At 40.7% G+C, this 20,349-nt stretch overlaps 1 protein-coding gene across 2 annotated transcripts in view; it reads right to left on the bottom strand.

Annotated features, from left to right (window-relative positions):
* Positions 1-20,349, bottom strand: part of ntrk3b (neurotrophic tyrosine kinase, receptor, type 3b) — a 163,584-nt gene that overhangs the window by 46,972 nt on the left and 96,263 nt on the right. The gene's annotated exons all lie outside the window — the stretch shown is intronic.

The raw sequence follows: 20,349 nt of genomic DNA, 5'->3' as shown, positions 1-20,349 counted from the left end.
AATGACAGGATGTATTTATACCGTTACAGTTTTTCAGTTAAGTCCTCCACCAGCAGGCAGGTCACGTCAGTCATGAACGTACAGATAGATGGATAAATATGTCAAAGGTTTGATGGTAATATGAGTGTCAATTAAAGTGAGAACAGTCTTCCAGCCTTCCTGTTTCACCTTGGTCTCCATCCATTACATATCTACTGTACCTATGACACATACTACACTCAGGTTGCTCAGTGGTGAGGTGCTACAGCGGGTGAGCAGACAGGCTCTTTAATATTTCAGTCAGACTCCAAGCAGACTGATGGCTTACAGGGGCAGCCATGCAGGGCGCATAGCCAAGGTTAGCTGTAACATCAACCTCCCTTCATTTGAACCTGAACACTGTGCTGCTATGCCCAGAGAATGGATGCCACTTCTTCACAGGGTCTTTCGTGTTGGGGTAAGAGTTCCATATCACATAATGCCTCAAATATAACATGTAGCTGGCAAATTTAGGATTAAGTACTCTATGGGGATCTTAGCAAACTTATTCTAATGTTGACTATTTCCTAAGCTGTTAAATGGGTCTTTATAGCACCATTAGGGGTCTATGTAGCAGCTTAGTGCTATAACATGAGTGGCAAACTGCAATTAAGAGGATTATAGTAAGTATTAATTTAGGTGCTACATTTTTTGTAATTTGGTCCATGCCTATTTTCTCTCCATAGACTGCATGTGGTACCTTTCTAAAAAATGTTCTCTATAGCACCATAAAAGGTTCTATATGTTAGTTTTTCATTCACAGAAAACTGTTTCATGCAAAGCTTTAGTACAGAAACTAACAAAAAACAAAGATGAATTAGAATGTATGGTTTTAAATAATTTCAATACCAATCAACAGTTCCCCATAAATTTCAAGCCCTTTAAAATTTAACCATCTTTCTCCACACTGAAGCTTCACCCAAACATATATCAGAAGATGTTATGCTGGATGTACAAGAGTGTATAGCCATTTCAAACAAAACAAACATCAAAACTTCCCAAAGGGCGACTGCTGTGGGCGACACATTGTGAAAGAGAACACATCATTACCCACAGCGGGCTGTCAATCAGTGTCATGTGCATAGGGATGAAGTTTCTAAATTTAACTTTTCCTGTAGTCCATGTGATCACATTCATGTCAATGTAAACACAGAAGGACTGTGGACTTGAGCTTGAGGATGTCTTATTGTCTCTCTCTCTCTCTCTTTTATTTATTTTTTAACACAAAGCAAATAACCAAAACTCATTTTGAGGGGAACTGGTGGAGATGAACTGGGATTCTTCAAAGAAACCTAAACAAGACAAGAGGAAGACTGGTGGCACAGATTCAAGATTGGGAGGAAAAAAGCAAAACTAAAATGTAGGTCGCCTAATCCGACTCACTGTGACTGGGGGGCACCATGAAAGAGGAAGAGAAGCAAACCAGCTAATGCAGCCAATTAAACTTCCCCTGCCCCCACACAACCCCCCACCACCACCAACCTCCCTTAGCAAACACTTCAAAGTGCTGCCATCAGCGAACAGCAATAAAGTGAATGAGCTGGCTGTAAATGGGCTTGGATGCCGAGGATGCTGAGACAGGGGACTGTCAAATGATGCTCATCACACTGAGAAAACAATGTTCCCATGTTATAAGAGCAAAATGGGTGTCCAAGACATTCCATGCAGCGGCAAGAAAACCCACCAAGTCTGGAGAAATACACCAACAAATACAGCAGAAAGCAGCAGCTTATTCAGTGAATGGACATTTCTGCTGATGGCCAATAGGGTCATTGGCTGTGTCTGTGAGTGCTATGAAAAGAAAGCTACATTATTAATGCTCTGTGTCACAATGTCCTAGAAGAAAGAGCAAAATCCCAGCAGGAGCTCTGAAATGACACCCTCTCGTGACGACCAGCCCGACGACTAAATCTGAGAAAATACACAGTGTTTTCGTGAAATGGAGGACAGGCCCACTGTAAGCTGAGAACAGTCGGCTCCATGGGGGACGGGCAAAAGGAGAGATTTTTATTTTCCAGCTCCAGGTAACGCTATTTCAAAGAGCAGAATTGGGGCGTCTCATTACACAAAATACATTTCACACAAATCCCTTCCTTTACATAAAACCCTGAAGTTTTCTCTCTCTCCTTTTCCTTTCTCTGTCCTTTTAGAAATATTCCTATCTCTCACTTTTTCTCTGTTTCCCTTCCAGAGCCCAGCTGTTTTGTGTCCTGCTGGGCATTCGCAACGGGATGATTTCCACACCGATCTGAGCGCCATTTAAATAAACATCAACAGAGGATGTCAGAGGGAGCCTGTGAATAACACCAGAGGCTTATCCACTTCTACAGCTTTAAAGAGGGAAGAGGAGCCATCCAGTTTCTTCATTTCTCTCTTTCTGTATGCTGTTTGAATCACCAGCATCCAGCCATCACTGCTTTGGCTGAGTCCACTTTATGAGAGCCAGAAAGGCCAGACTTCAGCTCCCAGTAGAGCTGGCTCTCTGCTCTTCTGGAAGGGTTTCTTATAATAACAAAAGTTTTTTCAGTGTTCACTTGTGGGCTCAGTGCCATGCTTGTCTCTTACTTAATTGTTATTCCAAAAATATAGGCACAAAAGGGAGGCTAGGCTTGAAAATGTGTGCTTAAATGCAGTATGCATGGAGATGTGCTTGTAGTTGCCTATGGCTCTACTTTGAAATACACTTCCAGTGAAAAGTTTTACAACACCTCCATTTTTCCAGTTGTTACTGAAATTCACATTCTATAATGTCTCAGTGTTTCTGACATTAAAGCACAGAATTTTTTTTCAGACAATTATTATTGTTTTTTTAAAGAAAGGAATTATTTGATTAAATTGTAAATTTAATCAAACTTTTTTGACTCACTCAGCAGCCGACATTCTTTCTACAATGGAAATGAAACATTGTTCAGAAAGTTTGTCCACAACACTGTTGCAGAAATTCCCCAAAATGTGTTGCACTTTGCAGGTTTGCTTTGATTTCACCCTCTGTCCAGTTCATCCCAAATGAACTGGACGGCTGTTCGCACCACGAACAGCCGTGGTCAGAGGCATAATGTTTTTGGGTTGTTCATCTGTCTGTATGTTTGTCCCATTCTCATGAATGAGATGTCTGAGGAACACCTGGAGGGAATTTCTATAAATCTGTTCGGAGGTCAAAGGTCAAAAGTCAAGGTCACTGTGACCTCACGTTCGTCCCATTCCTGTGAACGTGATATCCCTGGAGGGAATTTCATTACATCTGGCACAAAGGTCTTCTTGGATTTAAGAATGAACTGATTAGAATTAGGTCATCGATGGTCAAAGGTCGAGGTCACTGTGACCTTACAAAACACATTTTAGGCCATAAAACAATTAATTCGCTAATTATGATAAAATACACTTAATGCCTTTTTATTGAATTCCTTCAAAGTCTTCATTACATAGATTACATGAGTGTGGACAGACATGGATGTCAGCTGAAACCTGACTGGTTGGCAGAGGCACACAACTGCAAGGCCATAATTCAAGTCTTCTAATGTTCTGGGTCTTAATCTTTGTGTTGCCTTCCTTTATTACTTGTTTTTTTTTTCACCATTGTGATGGAAACATACAGTCCTGCTTTGTGCAGTACAGTATTGTTTTGTTTGTACAGTTTTGTTCGTTTCTAAGTCACCAACAAAACTTTGAAGGCTTCCTTTACTTCCATTGCTGCAGGAAAGTTGCAGCAGAAAGCTAACTGATCTTTTTAATCCCAGAAAAAGGCCTCTTTTCTATGAAATTTACATGATTTTAAAGTTTTGGGTGACTTTTTTTTTCTTACCTTGGGCAGTTTACTTTTACCTTTTTACCTTTTAAGATTTTGCACTGTACTTGAACTGCTTAAATTTCAATAAAAACTGAAAAAAATTGGGGTGTTATAAAACTTTTGGCAGGTAGTATAGTGCAGAAAAAAACAGCCAACAGCAATGGCCAATTAGTGCCAAATAACAGTATTGTGCTGTGGATTGCAACATTAAAAGAATATAGGTATAAAGATAAAAATTATTTCTCTCACATAAATCATCTGGCCCTTACAAAATCAATCAAAAGCACCTCAGCTGCAAGCTAAGAACCTCCATGCTGACTCCATCAGTTCTTCTTCATAGAACTTTATCCCCACAACTATGTTTTCTTTTCTTTTTTATTTGCATTGCTAAACTGTTTGTAGTGCTTGTCATTTTGTTTCATAAGTGATAGCAATTACTATTCCAGCACCTGGGATCAAAGAGACACCAAAAGACAGGGGAAAACACCAAACACTGCTTCCCCTCTTCTGTTTACACTGATAGAGGCTGAGGCCCAGGAGGCAGAGTGAAAGTGACTGACAGAATGGGAATACACCTCCTGTTTCTTAATCCCAGAGAAAGGGAAAAGACGAAGGGAAAGAGGAGAGGATTCTACAGAGGGCAAACTGTACCATTAACCAGGAAGCCTGTTTGCAGTGGATTAGCCACATTACTGATTCTTTTTAAGGTCTGGGAAAGCTGAAATCATTGAACTGAGCAACAATTACACTGCTCATAATGAGACAGTAGGGCCTTGACTTATAAAATAATGAGCCTCTTCTCTTTGCTAAAGTACAAACAGACCAAAATTTAATCTGTCCACATCATCTACAGTATATATTCCCACATGCCAGCAGCTTTGTAGATCTCTTGATTTATGGAATGATAAAAGGGCCATGCTGAAACCAAAAGTTTAAATCTTCGACAGACAAGGAAAAATAAGGGCAGAGGCTGAGAATATTTGAATGGGGGAAAACCATTTCTCAAAAAATACTTCTAAGGGTCCAGTGGACACGACAGTTACAGTAACCTGCTGTTTTTCCTCAGTGCTGAGAACTGTAGTATTACTGATCAACTCTCAGATGGTAAAGTGTGGATTTGTATTAGCATGAGTCAGGCTGATGTATCAGCCAGTACTAGTTCATTGCAGGTGTTGTGTTGTTGGTGTACATGTCGGCAGATAAATTACAAGAAATTGAAATACAGCTATACTAGATATATTTTGACACTCTTACCATTCTACAGTGTGGACACAATAGAGTAATGAGCAATTTAGGTAAAATGCCCTTCCCAGCACTTTTCTTGTTAACAACTGTTAAAAAAAAAAAAGGGGGACTTTGCATTTAATTAAAATATATCATTACCATCCTTTTTGGCCTCATAAATCCTGTATTGGTTGGACTATAATTTGTATGCATATGAAAGAAAAGAGCACACAGTTTAATAACATTTAAAAATAATAAAAGCAAGAGTTATGACATAAGAAAATTGTGTGCAGAATTTGAATTTCTGACTATGTACACCCCAGTAGAAGCATAAAATAAAACTAACAGTCTACAGCTGTGTGAGGCTGTAGTTAGGCACAGCAGTGTTTTGAACTTAATGCCCATAACAGCAAGCTAACATGTTCCCAATGACAATGCTAACAAGCTGATTAGTTTAGTAGGTATACTGTTTAACATGTTCTCTGTCTCAGTTTAGCCTGTTGGCATGGTAACATTTGCTAACTAGCAGGTATTTGGCCATAAACCAAAGTAGTTGACAAATTAAAAATCTGTCATGATGATCATGCTAGATCAAAGGTTAAGGGGTTAAAAAGGTTATTACAATTAATTCTGAGGGGGTATGATGGTCAGGGACTCATCAAACTCATTAGGATTTATCCTGTGGGCACCATGAGTGTGTGTACCACATTTCATATCAACCCATCACACAGTTGTTGGGATATGTCACCTTGCTAGTGACTCAACACCAAAACATGGTGCTGCCCTAAAAATGTAGATTCTATAAGCACATAACATTTCTGGACAGGACGGCTTTACCTTATCAAACTTGTTTAAATTAGCATTATTTTACTTCAGTTCAGGAGACTTAAAATACATCTAATGGTCAAACTGTGATCCCTTAAGTTAGACAATTTCTGTTTTCAGGCTGTTTGCTTGATTAATTAAAGAAGGGAACCTGTGGGATGCAAATATAGATTAGTTATTTAAAAAAAAAATGCACATTTTTGCTTTCCTTAGATCATGTGTGGGGACAATTTTCAACCAGTAACCACATTTTACACCAATAACAATTTGTAGTAATGTGAAGCATCTCGGTGCTGGGATAGTGATGCCCTTTTCTTGTGCACACAGCCTTTTCATTTCAGCTGACAAGATGGGTGTATATTTCTAAAATGCCTTACTTGAGTTGTTTGCTATGCTGATGTAAGAGTTGAAACATATTCTACTGTTAGAGTGCCAGTGACTGTGAATAAGGGCATCAGCTAACAGTCTTAAATGTAAAGTGAAATGTTGTTGCCCTGGTCACAATACTTGTGCTTGTACTGTGGGATTAATTTGCTGAATGGTGACAAGCCCAGTCCAACAATGTGCATCGCCTCCCCTCTCCTCCCTCGACAATTCTCCCTGACACGAGGAGGACAGCTTCCTGGCCCTCCTCTCTCACTGTAATCGAGGTCGGATGCCGCTTTTCCGCATTTCTGCCCACATTAGCATCTCTAGTTAATTGGCACCATTTGCTCAATGGCATCGCTTGAGTTTGTAAATTACTTTTACAATTGTCACTAATTATTAAGCTCGATGAGTGGAATTGGCGCAATTGGTCCCCAGTGGAGCAGAAACACAACAGGCGGAGGAGGGATTAAGACTCTGGGGGCAACAAGACGAGCTGGCTAGCTGAGAAATTCAGTAGTGCTACATGCTAATAGACAGAGGATTACATACAGATGGTGTTACTGTAGCACTGCCTCTCTCTGCTGCATGCTTGATGTACCACTGATGCACTTTGGCTGCATCCTCAAGACAGACGCAGCCAAAGTGCATCGATCAGTGCGGCTCCAAACTCTCATTGGTACATGGAATTATTTGCTGGGAAGCTGTAAGAGAGAGTTTTACGTAACACATCTGCGGCAACTAATGCACAGAAAAGAAAATCAAAGTATACTGTGAAATGACCTCATCTCTAACCACAACATACTAATCCCTTTGACTGTCTTTATAACAAATATACAGAACAACTGACATTTTAGCTGAGTCCCTTAGTTCATGGATAAATTAGAGTGTGGTAGTTACCTGTTAAAGTCCTTAGTAAATTTTTAATCATTGTGTCCTTGTTTTCAGACAGGAAGAGAAACAGTTGAATCCCAAATCCAGCAGAACAGGACAGAGTTACTAACATTACCCTAATCTCTGATACGGCAGAATCCAGGTCCGTGCCTCCCACACAGTACGGAAATACTGCACAGTAGATGAAACTGGACTTTTCAGCACAACCTGTAACCTTATAAAATACTGTTAGTAGTGAGACTGTTAGTTGGAAAATGTTTGTTTTCATACTGTATGTAAAGAGTGGGCAAACACAGTTTAATCCATTCCTTAATCTTTTAGCCTGATTTAGAGAAACCATAATCTCTAACCATAAACTCTTTTATACAGAGGACCTTACTACAGCTCCATACACATACATTGCTTCAACATGAAATCCACAATCCAAAGATTGAAAGCCCTGCTACGCCCAGTTACAGCTGCTGAGCTGTGATTGGACAATAACTGTTCAGAGGATGGGTTTAGCGAACGGTCAGTTCGGCTTGTCAGTATGTCCTGGTGATTTTTTGGTTTGATAGTCTCACGCTGACCTGTGAGTAAGTGTTTCTCCCCACCCTGAGTGACACAGTGACAAAGTCCAGTAGCAAATCAACAGCAGAGTTGTGACTGCACTGTGGGCAGCCCTGCTTATCGCTCGGAGATGACAGACATGAACAGAGCAGGGAACATTCAGTTCAAAGAAGTCTAATCATTGAGGATGGAGCAGTTATCTGAGAAACTGTTTTGTCTGTCTTGTCAGTATGAGCTAGACAGTCCAGCCTTCTGAAAGGCCAGACAATTTGCGCTCCAAATGTCATGTTGTGAGAAGGCAAACATGGTCTGGTGGAGGAATGCCAGGGAGACACAAAAGCACAGGTTAAAGATATGCCAGGCCTTATCATACAATTATTCTGCCAAAATCCCGCTGTGAGTACAAACAATATATTAGATGCTACTCTTTGTCCTACTGGAATATGCAAAAGATAAATAGTCATCTCCTGCAAAGCATTAATCATTGATCAAAAAAAATGTTTTGCTTTTCTTGTTTAGCATTTTTTTTTTTTTTTTGCAATGTGAAGGAAATTGGATTTTGCCCTGTGGCACAGCGGCAGGATCAGATTGCAGGCTGCAGTCGCGTGGATCTTATCTTAGCTACAGCATTGGTCCAAAACATATTGCTGGCCCTCTCTCAGTGGAAATAGGCTTCAACTGTGTTTTACTGTTGACAGAGCAAAGGTACTGGACACACACACACACATATACAAACTGTATCCTCTCTGTCTCCATTTCTCTCTTTGTGTGCACACATACTGATCGACACATACTGATCCACATTCAAATATGCATATGCATGCGTGTGTGTGTGTGTCTGTGTGTGTGTATGTGAGTGTGCAAAAGCACGAGTGCATGTGTGCAGAAGGTGGGAGGGGTTGATATATAAATCTAAAGGATGCCATCTCTCACATGACCCAGAAAGTGCCTATTGCTGTAGCTGCTATGAAGACGCTCTTAAATCTTAGCTCAGTCGCTGGAGCTGGTATTAAATCAAGTGTTCCCACTGGTTCCCCGGCGCACACACACACACACACTCTCCCATACACAAATGCACCGCAACACATCTCTAGACGTATATACATGTAACATTCTGTAGACATGATGTAAATGAAGGCTCAGTTTTGCACATCATGTATACGATATGATGCCATTTTCACAATGTATTGCCTCCTGTAGTGTGTAGGATTGTGTAGATTTTATTTTATTGTAGTTCTCTGTTGTAATAACGATGTAATTATAATGTTCTCAGCTGTTGTATATAAACCTATAGCTGACCTTATATCTAGCACGGGGGAGATTTTTTAAGAGCCCCTCAGAACAGTGAAATGTTCATCCAAGAGTCAGAGAGAGAGAGAGGGAGTCAGCAGAGTAGCCATTTCACCCATTAGCTAAAGCACAGCTGAGCCAGCCTGTCAGAGCTCCCTTAACACCTCCTCTTCCTCTCTTCATTTTCTCTCCTCCTTTTCTATGCACTCTCCCCCCGTCATCCCTCCTCTCCCTTCCTACCTCACACCTCCTCCTCTCTCCTCCCTCTCCATGCGTAAAGAACATGCTGTGTTCAGTAGACTCTGTTGTGCTGCGGTGCTGTAGCACTGTTAGCCTGTTTGTTTAGCTCATCATCACCACGCTCCCCTGGGCTACATGGAGTTTATCTCCCTGCCAGTTAGCTGCCATGAAGCCCAGACACAGAAATAAAGCCACTTTGCCAAGCAGCTGAAACGCAATATTACAGTTACAATACAGTATTACAGCACCTATTGGATTTTCAAAACATTTTCAAGAGCAGTGTAAATGGAATAGAAAGACAGAAACTCCTCTGGGAATGTTTGTTTTTTTGATTAAAGAATGAAGCTGAATACGCTTCACTTTAATGTAGGGAAAAGACGTTCCTGTGACAGAAAGGTCAAGGTTTCAGTTCTACAAAACACAGTCGGCTCAAGTGCAAACTTGGCATTTCTGCCAGGTTTTGGTGACCAGATGTATACACACAAAGAGCAGCGCTGAATAAGAGGTTAGAGCAGTTTTTGTCAGTATCCTGAGGTAGAGTTAGAACATGCTCAATTAATCGACAATCACCTCCTGAGGCACTGGGACGTCAGATCAGAACTGCAGCTGCTTATTCATAATGTCTGATGTGATAGAATGTGCATGTTTGTGGTGTTTGTTGTGTTGTCTCGCTAAATGTGTTTTATTATGCATGTGAAACACTGTACGCCTTGTGATGCAAGACAAATTTCAGAGAAGTCTGATAAGGTGGATTCAAATCAAAAGACACTGGAAAGACAGCGTCCCTGGTGATAGGAGGGATGATCTGTGATCACCTGAGTAGGAAACAAGAGGAATACCTCCATCCTACAAGCAGCTGTGGATGACACTACAGATAAAAAGACCCATTAATCCAGGGCAGTTTGCCTTACTTGCATTAGAAAAAATAATTGCGTGTGCCTAAAACGTGCATTAATAAAACATGCACAACAATATAGGGGAGGTCAAATTAAACCTATTTGAAGTCTGGGAGTGTTTTCACCAAACCAAAGCCCTGTGCACTTGTCTTTGCAATAAAAGCTGCTCAGACACAGAAACAAAGGCGTAATTTAATTCCAAAACAAGTTCCAAAGTTTTATTGCACTACCTGACCTGCATAAACACAGTCTCATCATCTGCAGAATTTTGCCTGCATTTGCTCTTCCCCTGGCTTTGCACTTACACAGAAGAATCAGAGTGAAGTCTTGCCACTAACAGTTCTGTCAAGGGCCTAAGCGCTTATTGGCTTAGGCCCTTAGGCCCTAACTTACTATTGTTATATGGCTCCCTGCAGGGAAATCCTGTTATCTCACCAGGGAGGTCAGAGGTCAGGCTCACCAATAGAACAGAGTATTAAGCTGAGTGTGGTTTTAGTGTCCTTCTTGAGAACGCTTCAGCAGGGCAACATAAAGTAAAACTGCTCAACAATGTAACCGCTCTGGATCGCACACGGCGACAAATGAAAATGGCTCTGTTGAGCTAGCAAGACGTACAACCTGCAGTGTGCATTCAGTCATTACGCTACATATAAACACATAAAGTGACAATCTGCCAGGAGAGAGAGTGATTGTTTCAGTGAGTCCAAGCACAAGAAGCAACATCCTGATGCCATCTGGCTGCATCTAATCACCGCCAGCGACACCCGCTCAGCTGCTGTTCCCAAGCATCACAGCTCTTAATGCACATTTGAACTTGAGACACTTCTGGACTCATTACCAAATGTTAAGGTGTCACAGAGACATAGAGGATAAAAATTGTAGTGACCCACAAGACGGTGACCTGTAAAATTCACATAATCCGCTGCCTTTGAGGAGCCAGTAATGACCTCTCATCGCAGTGTGACACACGCTCCATCTTCATTTCACACCCTCTTAGAGCAGCACAGATGGCCTTCGCATTTCCTTAACAACCTTTGACGTCTTTCATGAGCCAAGCTCCAAATCTTGTGCATCTCCTGTTGCTGCTCACTGGAAAATACTGGAAAATGCATGGACGTGTCTGGAAGGTGACTCAACACACAGCGTTTGATGGCTCACGAGTAACAGCTGTACGCCACTCCACCATCAGTCCATCAGCAGAGTCCAGAGTGACGCTAACACTGTGAGTTAACCGTTTCCTTCCTCACATATTTATCCCACGTCTAGTTTGCATTATTGTGTACAAACAATGCTTTTCCACGGGTTAACACACAGGTTAATGAGGTGGGACTAGGCCACTGTAAAATGTTACTAAACCAGCCATGCAGGATAATTTGTCTTGCCTCAGAAGTGTCAGCTACTGCAGCTCCCTGATCTTTAATTCATTCAAATGAATTTTGTTTTAATTGTTTTATCCTCGGTGCTCACTAACTCCATTAGAGTGGAAAGAGAGCTGCAGAAAGGGAGAGAGGGAGATGAGACGATAGAGAGACATATGGAGAGAAAGATTCAGGGAGAGAGACACAAATAGAGGAAGAGAGCAGAGAGACACAGACAGTGTAGATGCAGAAAGATACCAGGAGATTCTCTTTGTGTGTATGTGTTCTCTGTGTGTGTGTGTGTGTGTGTATACGCCTCTATGAATAATTAATCCCCTAGTTGTGATTACACAACAATTACTCTCTAGAGCTAAAACTTTAACCACCCTTATGAAAGATGGAGGCTTGTTCTCTATCTATATCACAGAGGCTGCGGTCTGCTGGTCCCAGAGGTGTGCTAATGCAAACTGGAGAGAGGCTGATGGGAACATGGCCCAATGGGAATCTGGGGAGATGGGAAGTGCTGCTGATGGAAGGACAGCTCCATATTTAACATAGAGAAAGCTGCCTGACTATGATGAATTCAGGCTTACTGGACTGCTGGACGAGATTTAATCAGGGAGTCACTGTAGCTAGATGGGCTGTGTGTGCTTCGTATATAACTACAGTTTACGCTTAAGAATGTTTTAGGACAGTGGTTTGCAAACTTTTGGGCTGTGAACCCTTAAAATTAAGCAATTTTTCATTTTTTTTAAAGGCTGCAGTTGGTAAATTATGCAGTATTTCGCAAAAAAAAAGAAAAAACTTTAGTGACCCCTTACACTTTCTATGGGCCCTAGGGGGTTTTATAGAAAATTGTGTTAAACATCCAGCAGAAAATCATCATCACCAAAGGTGTAGTACTATCACTATTATGCCTTCTACACTTGCTTTTTGTTATTTACAGTGACAGTATATAAAATACATCTAGATGTTTACTGTATAGTTTTATATAATAAAACATGTAGGAGAATTCTTTCAGTGTTTAATATATGAAAAAGCACTGTCATTATAACACGGAGGACAATATACACTCTAGTGTAGTACTGTCACTATTACAGTTATGGTACTATTTAGTATTGTGATGGTTATGTGTACCTATAGTAGAATACTCTTAGTGGTATATAATGCAAACCATGTATGTTCCTATTATAAACATATAGTAGCACATGCTGTCATCACACATGTAGTACAGAGACTGTACTGTACTGTGACTGTTCAACATGTAACAGAATCCTGTCTCTGCAGACTACTGTCACATTTAAATCTGTGTTTACAACTATATTTAGATATATGTAATAGCACAGTCACTGTTGTATATATATAGAATGTTGTTATTATTAAACATACTACCACATCATCGTTGATTTGGCAAAGAAATTAATTTCTGTGCAATAGCTTGTATTTTTTTTCTTTTTTTTCATCTGTCAGTATAAAAGAGTCACAATCCTATCCAGCGTAGGAGTCAGCATGCAGAACCCTACATTTGGCTGTTACATAATACGAGCTGTTTGCTGGGCCGATGGCTAAAATTCACACTAAATTAACCAGTGCTTAGAGTGGGGGCTAAAAACCTTCACAGCATGCTTCTCTTTTTCACTCTTGTCAAATAAAAAAAAAATAAAAATAGGCAGGAATATCATCTCAGACCCTGAAAATCACCCTCCCACCTCTGAGTGGATGCTCTCTGGTGCAGCATCATAAGCATAGCATCATCCTCCACAAGTAGAAAATCCAAACTGGAGTCATGCCAAAGGTTTCCGGAGGGGAACAAAGGGCTGCAATGTTGAGCTGCACAGGCTGGAGGTTTATGACTGAGCTACACCTCTTCATTCAGTCTCTTTCTAGGGCTAGTTTTACAGTGCAGGTTACTGTCTCTCCAGTCAGTTGGCCAGCAGCTGAGTTGTTGTTATAGCCTGCAGCAGCTGAGGAAGCAAAGTTTCTCTGGTACAGTTTGGGCCGAGCTTTCATACATCTTTTTTTTTTTTTTTTTTAGCCATAACCAGCCTATAAAATTACTTGTTTAATGCTTCAAACATGGGCAGCACTTAGAAACACCTCCTGCTCACACTGTGGAGCCAACAGGGAACAAGAAATCCTGTATTACGAGCTGTGAGGAGAACGATCCAAGCTGACTTCAATATACTCCAAGAGAGCTGTCTGGTGAGACTCAGTCCCATAATGTTCATTAACTTAGAAGAAACTCATCAGCACTATACAGTCTATTTCAAGGCCTAATGTAAACTGCAGAAATTATGATCGCAATAATCACTGGCACAGTCCTCCAGGACAGGGTATATACTGTGAGTCTGAATTAAAGTTCAACAGATAAATGTGTCTATGATTACCTACTGAGCTGATTCTCTAGCCTCACACAAAAAAAGCCTACTGCCAGTGTGAATTTAAGCAAAACCCAGGTCCTTAAAAGAAATATGGACAACAGTAAACGGTTGACTAAAACTGTGGGTGCGTTAAAAAAAAAAAAAAAAAAGATCAGCATTCTGCTCACTTCAACAGCAATATCAATATACTTGATTAGACTGGCATCAGAACAAAAGCACTGACATGCACTGCTTAGATTCACACTACAGTTTTCCTTAATTTGAAATACAGCACACAATACAAAAAAAGGTACAGGGCAGCAGTTGAGGAGTTTTCCGGATCAATACTAATTGAAACATGGAAATGTAGTAGTGGTCCCTGATGCATTTTCATGGACCTATTGTTCAGATGCACTGAAGTCAGTCCTTCCTCTTGAATGATTCAAAGTGTAACTACATTTGTATTCATTATAAAACAAAATGGTTGTGTTTCTAACACAGCCAGCTCTTGTAACTTTCCATGGCTGAAAAAAAAAGGAGCAAACATGATATTTTCTGAACATTTCCCCCTGGGGATGGAGCCAAACTGCTGCAGCCTTTCACAAAGCCTGCGGTAGAGAAGTGCAGCTTCTTCCTCTGCTCCTACATCTGTATCCTGCCATATTCTGACATTTTAAAGATGCTATATTAAGCTATTGTTAAAGCCAGGAGACAGAGAACAACCTCCTGAACTATTGATAGCAAAGTCTTAAAAGGGAAGAAGCTTCCAAACACCCAGTCAAAGTGCATTCAACAGGACCACTCGGAAAGCTTGGCCTTTTACTGGGTGTTACTTTACAATGCATGGCACAGCAGAGCAGAGCAGTGTAAAGCACCGCAAAAAGACACCGTGAGGACAGAAGGCACTTAGCTATTAGCAGTCTAGTGCTAACAGTCAGAAGTCCAAAATAAAATAAAACAAAAAATAGCAATCCTATTTGTACCAGGAACATCATGTCCACAGCAGCAACCCCAGGTCACCCTGCACTCCAACTCCATCCAGGGACACACACAGCACCACAGCCAAACTCCTAGGGAAGGCTCTCATGCAATTTTCAAGTGAGATAAATAAGTAAAAATCCCTTTTTTGTACTTTCATTTTCTACACAAGGTGCAAAAAGAACCAAGGAAAAACACGTGAGATCATGCTGTGGCTGAGAGTTTGCTGGCACCATCCGAAACCTTTTCACTAAAAGCTCTGAGGAGTCAGCGGCACAAACAATCTGAAAAAAAAAACAACACCACAATATGACGACAGATGATGGAAGATGAACTTTACTTCCTACTGCCTTCTTTTCTGGGAAGACGTATAACAAGAACAACTTATTTTAAAAAATAGAAAAAAATAGCACTTCCCGGTGTGCCTGTTGCTGTTTTCTTAGCAGTCCCCATCTGTCACATGCGTTCAGAACAATGAATTACGGCCAATTAAGGCGGCTGGTGCTGTGGCAACTGAGCAAAGGGTAAACACCATTTGTGCAGGAAAGACAAGAGGCTTGTGATCTGTATCTCTGCGCCTCTGCTGATGATGCAGAGTATTCCTATATGTGATCTGATGTTTTGAATGAGAAAAGCCCAATGAATTTAAATATTTGTGTTTGCTTGAGAAAAAAGACTTCTATAAAAAAAAAACAATTGTTTTGAACAGCAAAGGGAAAACGTTAAAAAAAATATTTATACACATTTTTAACAATTACGTAGCAGCACAAAAAGTCTATCAGTCACAAACACCGTAGTTCAACAAAGGCTCCTGAAGTGTCCATAAAACATCTGTCCACAAAAAGTCTCCATCTGTGCACAATTAGTAAGAGTGTTAATGTGTTAGCACTTTTCTGCCCTCTTTGATTTTGTGTGGATTTACACTTTCAGATCTCTCAAAAAACAAAACCAAAAAAAAAAACATTCAAATATTTTTTTCATGCTACCACTGCATCTACTGTTTTCCAATATGCCAGAAATTCAGTCCTTACATAACATTCCTTTAAACACAAAAGAGTTGCTGTTTAAAAGCCTCTTGTTAAAAACTTGCCTTGCCTTATTTTTATAAACTCCTAAAAGTTATTTTTTTTTCTGTGTAAAATTATAATCTGAAAAGTAGTTTGTAACTAGAACTGTCACATAAATGTAGTGGAGTAAAAAGTGCACTATTTCCCATCTGGCATGCAGTGGAGTATAAAGCAAAATAAAATAGAAGTAAATAAAATTGTATTTAAACACATTACTTGAGCAAATGTATTTACTTTCCATCAGAGACTACAATGATTATATTATATTTGTGTTATATGCTTAAAGGACTCGGTTGTTTTCACAGCAGGTCCAAATTTAGGCCGGCATTTAAATCACATTTAATTGAGAGATTTTTTTTTTTTTTTTGCCTCACATTTGCTTGACATTTGTACCTGTCTGTCAGCTTGTCTGTCTGTGGATGGACATGTCTCACTGCTTGGCAGCACAGCTCACTCTGGCCACTGGAGGCCAAGCGAGGCAGTGATGCAGTAAATGCTGCAGTGTGAGTAACTCTGTGTGTGTGTGTGTGTGTGTGTGTGTGTGTGTGTGTGTGTGTGTGTGTGTGTGTGTGTGTGTGTGTGTGTGTGTGTGTGTGGGCTGATCATCCCCAGGCCTGGTTCAGGTAATGTAGCGGAGAAGAGGGTAAGCCGCCCTGACACACACGCCTGGATCACAGAGGCTAGCAGACCGCCGCGGGGTATGCTTTGTGTGTGTGTGTCAGTGTAGGTGTATGTGTCACTGTGTTGGTGGGCATCTCTGTGATTTAGATATATATGTGTGTCTAAGAACCTGACAACTGTCTAAGCTGGTTAGGTCAAAAATCCTAATGACAGTGGACTGGTCAATGTCTAAAAAGTTAGAAAGTTCATTTCTCACAACATGCGCTGCTGATCACTGAGGACAGACCCCGACCTGTGCACTCTGAGCAGCAGCGTTAACTAAGTGGCTAGATGGCTAAATCTGATTAAATGTGAACAGTGTCAGTGCTCACCTTGACACACAGGTAGATCCCTCTAACTCTGCTTCATGTGACCCTGACTTCTTGGTGTCTCAGCATTTATGGGTCACTCATTTGCTGAGCTCAGCATTTCCATTCTCATACTATTAATAGGGTTAAAGACTCGGGCCCAGATTTGTTTCAGACTCATTCTGCACCCACAGACTAGTGTGATATTTATGAAAGAGGCACAATGGAAAAGCCTGAAAGTGTCTGTCAAATGAGGCTCGCATTTAATAGAGGCTCAAGTACATAGCACATATAGGTACAAGCATAGGGCTGCAGCTTTTGATTGACTTCATTATTGATTAGTCAGCCAATTACTAATCTAGTTGATTGCAAATTATACTCAATTAAAAAAGGTTTTACCTTTAACTGCGACGGTCGGTTTTCTCAGCAACACACTCTTTAGTTCTCATCCACCTTTAGTGGCTCACGTGGCAGAATTTCAAGCTCTGTGACTGAATGTTAGTTGCCAAAACGCAAATTAGGAGCCGTAGTTAAGAGCTCGCGTTTTACTCTCACAACCCAAAGCATCTTTTCTTATTGACCGAGAAAGGATGGTTTCGGTGGAGAGGAGAAACTTTTTCACTGTACTCTGTTCTGCAGAAATCCAAATGACACCCCAAGTAAGTGTATATGAAAGCTGTGCTGATGAAGTTTCATTTAGTTCAAGAAACATCCATCTTTGAACTGTTGATTAAAACCTACCGGTGCCTTGCCTTCCTAACATTAATGTCATTCAGTGCTGTTCCTTCCATCACGTGCCAGTTCCTCCTGATATGTTACGTCGGCCTTTTTTTTTTAGTTCACTATGTATTTTCAGTCAAAACTCAGTCGTGAAATGTGTCCAGAAATAGCGCCTGTATCATCTGCTCCTTATGTAAACACACAGCAGCTGCCAACAACTATTGTGGATGAGACCCAGAAATACCCAGAATGCAGCACAATGTGGCATTGATTCCCAGGCCCTACTGGGACCTTCAGAATTAGTTCAAATCGTTTTATTTCCAAAATTCAGATCTGGGTAAGTTACTGTACTGTAATCATGACAAAAATATTTATGAGAACTTTTTTGGTGTTAGTGACTCTTGTGAAGTTTTCTGTATTTCCAGTCAGTTATAGTTTTAAAAGTTAGGTCTATTGCTCCCACTCTGAAAATAGATGGTGCACCCAATAGGTCTTAACACAAAATCTATGGCATCGTCTGGCCTGGATTTCTGTTTTGAGGAGGTTTTATTGAGAAGATAGGGAAGGTGACAAAATAATATACATTATATTGGCTGCACTTACAGCAGCAGGTGTGGGGTAATTTTCTACTAGAACATAAGAAAAGATGACAGGGGAGCATAATACGTATTACTGACATGCTGAGTGTCTTTTTCTAAAGAAGCATTATTGATTCCCTGCTGACAAATATCTGTGTGAAAGACACTTCAAAACCCACTGGTGTGAATCGCAATGTGAAAGATGAGCCTGCTGCAAGACGCTTTATCTGGGAGGTAAGTTGACAACATATTGATCAGAGCAACAGGTTATCTGCACATATACACATATGCAGACAGGCAAAGTGTCTTCATAAAAACACAATCACAACCACATAAACTGAGCAGCAGCGAATCAGTCAGAGTTGTAAATGCAAGGCAGCCTGTGGACAGACCTGGCGGTGGGCCTTGAAATGTTAGCAAATCAATTGAATGTTGCTCACACACACACACACACACACACACACACACACACACACACACACACACACACACACACACACACACACACACACACACACACACACACACACACACACACACACACACACACACACTCCAAACACATAAAAGAAAAAAATAAAAACAGAATTTTTATTGGATGCCCAGAAACGGTCGGTGATCAAACTCCAACAACCAAAAGAGCCACAGTGATTTAGTGAAGCGAAAATCCATTATGGCTCCATCCAAAGGTAATGACTTCTTCAGGCCTTCCAGCTGATTCTCCAGAACAGTGGGAGGGGAAAACACACACTCTCTCTGTCTCACACACACACATTGGACAAATCAGGCCTTTGTTCAGAACAGCGTGAGGTCCTGAAAGAGTCCACACTGACATCACCTTTCTTTAAGTCTTTGATTCCCTCAGTCACTCACAGTGACAGTGGAGACAGAGGCATCTCCATTAATCTGAACTGGATCACATACCTTCAGTCTGGTGGTACAAACTACTACCTGGTAGAGAATGAGAAGAGCAAATGTGGCTGCACTAACACTGATGCCTCTTATTTGTTAATCAGGACATGAAGACATAAAGGTAAGCATTATGGCAGCAATAAGGTAGAACACGGCAGAAGTAGTATTGAATTTTCATTCTGCACACTATAGGCTGCAGTACATCATCCACCTAACACTGGCCTTTATGTAAAAACTGGGGAAAATAATGTTTATTATATGCTTCTTTTTCTGTGCTATTGCCGTAATTTATAAGCTAATCTCAAATTACTCTGGGTAAAAAAATCTGAGCAGAGAAAAATGTATGGAAAATGCTTTTCAGTCTTTCAGCAGAAAAAAAGCTGAGGCGCCCTTGAGCAAAGCAGGCAATCTGAACATACTGTATGGAGCACGGAGCCTTGTTGAAGAACCACACGGCTTTCGGTCAGATAGTCCTGCAATGCCATTTTTTAAAAAAATGCCCTACAGTGTGCAGGAGAGCTTTGGACCTTGCCATCAGGGAGATAAATTACCTTCTTCACTGCTCCTGCTTGGAGAGCACTGAAACTGCATTTGAAGCACCCTTTTGCTAAGAGTTGACTCCTACGGTAACGGCGGGTGCTCTGGTCATTAAAACATGCTAAGCTCTCAATGCTGCCAGGGCTATGAAGCAGTGCCTCCTTTCATTTGACAGTAAGTGTAAAAATGAGGCAGTACTTACAACTGTAACATAGATTCCTGGTAGAGCTGGTAGAGTTTTACGCCCAGAATCATATTGATTCTCTGATGTTGCATTCACTGGACTGTGAATTTAATAAATACCACAAAAAAACAACTCACAGTTGTGGGTGGATAATATAAATGTTAAAATACTTTGCCATCTACCTGATAATGCTGCTTTACACTATTAGGGAAGTTACTGTAAAATAGATGCATCATTTTCAAGAAGCTATAACACCAATTAAATCTTATCTAACACACAGAAACACAGAGGGTTAAACTGCCTTCATGTCACGGATTTCAATACGTTCTGCTTGTGATCTCTTGTTTGCCACATCTTGCTTTTATTATCTTTTACTTATTTTTTTTTATCAGGATTTGTGACTTTTGTTTTCATTGTGTCGAACCAGTTTGTTAGCACTGCTGAAATACAGATGACTTGCCGCAACATTACAAACACGTCTGCAAAGCCTCATTAACTACAAGACTCATTCTTGATTAGAGCCAGCTTTAGGCCAATGCAATAATTGCCACCCCCTAAATAATTACAGCAGAGAGGTCTTTACCGAGGTAAGTAACAA

Source organism: Toxotes jaculatrix, chromosome 1, assembly GCF_017976425.1.
Source record: "Toxotes jaculatrix isolate fToxJac2 chromosome 1, fToxJac2.pri, whole genome shotgun sequence".
Taxonomy (NCBI): Eukaryota; Metazoa; Chordata; class Actinopteri; family Toxotidae; genus Toxotes; species Toxotes jaculatrix.
The sequence above is the reverse complement of the archived record's forward strand: the minus strand, read 5'-3'. Positions and strand labels throughout refer to the sequence as shown.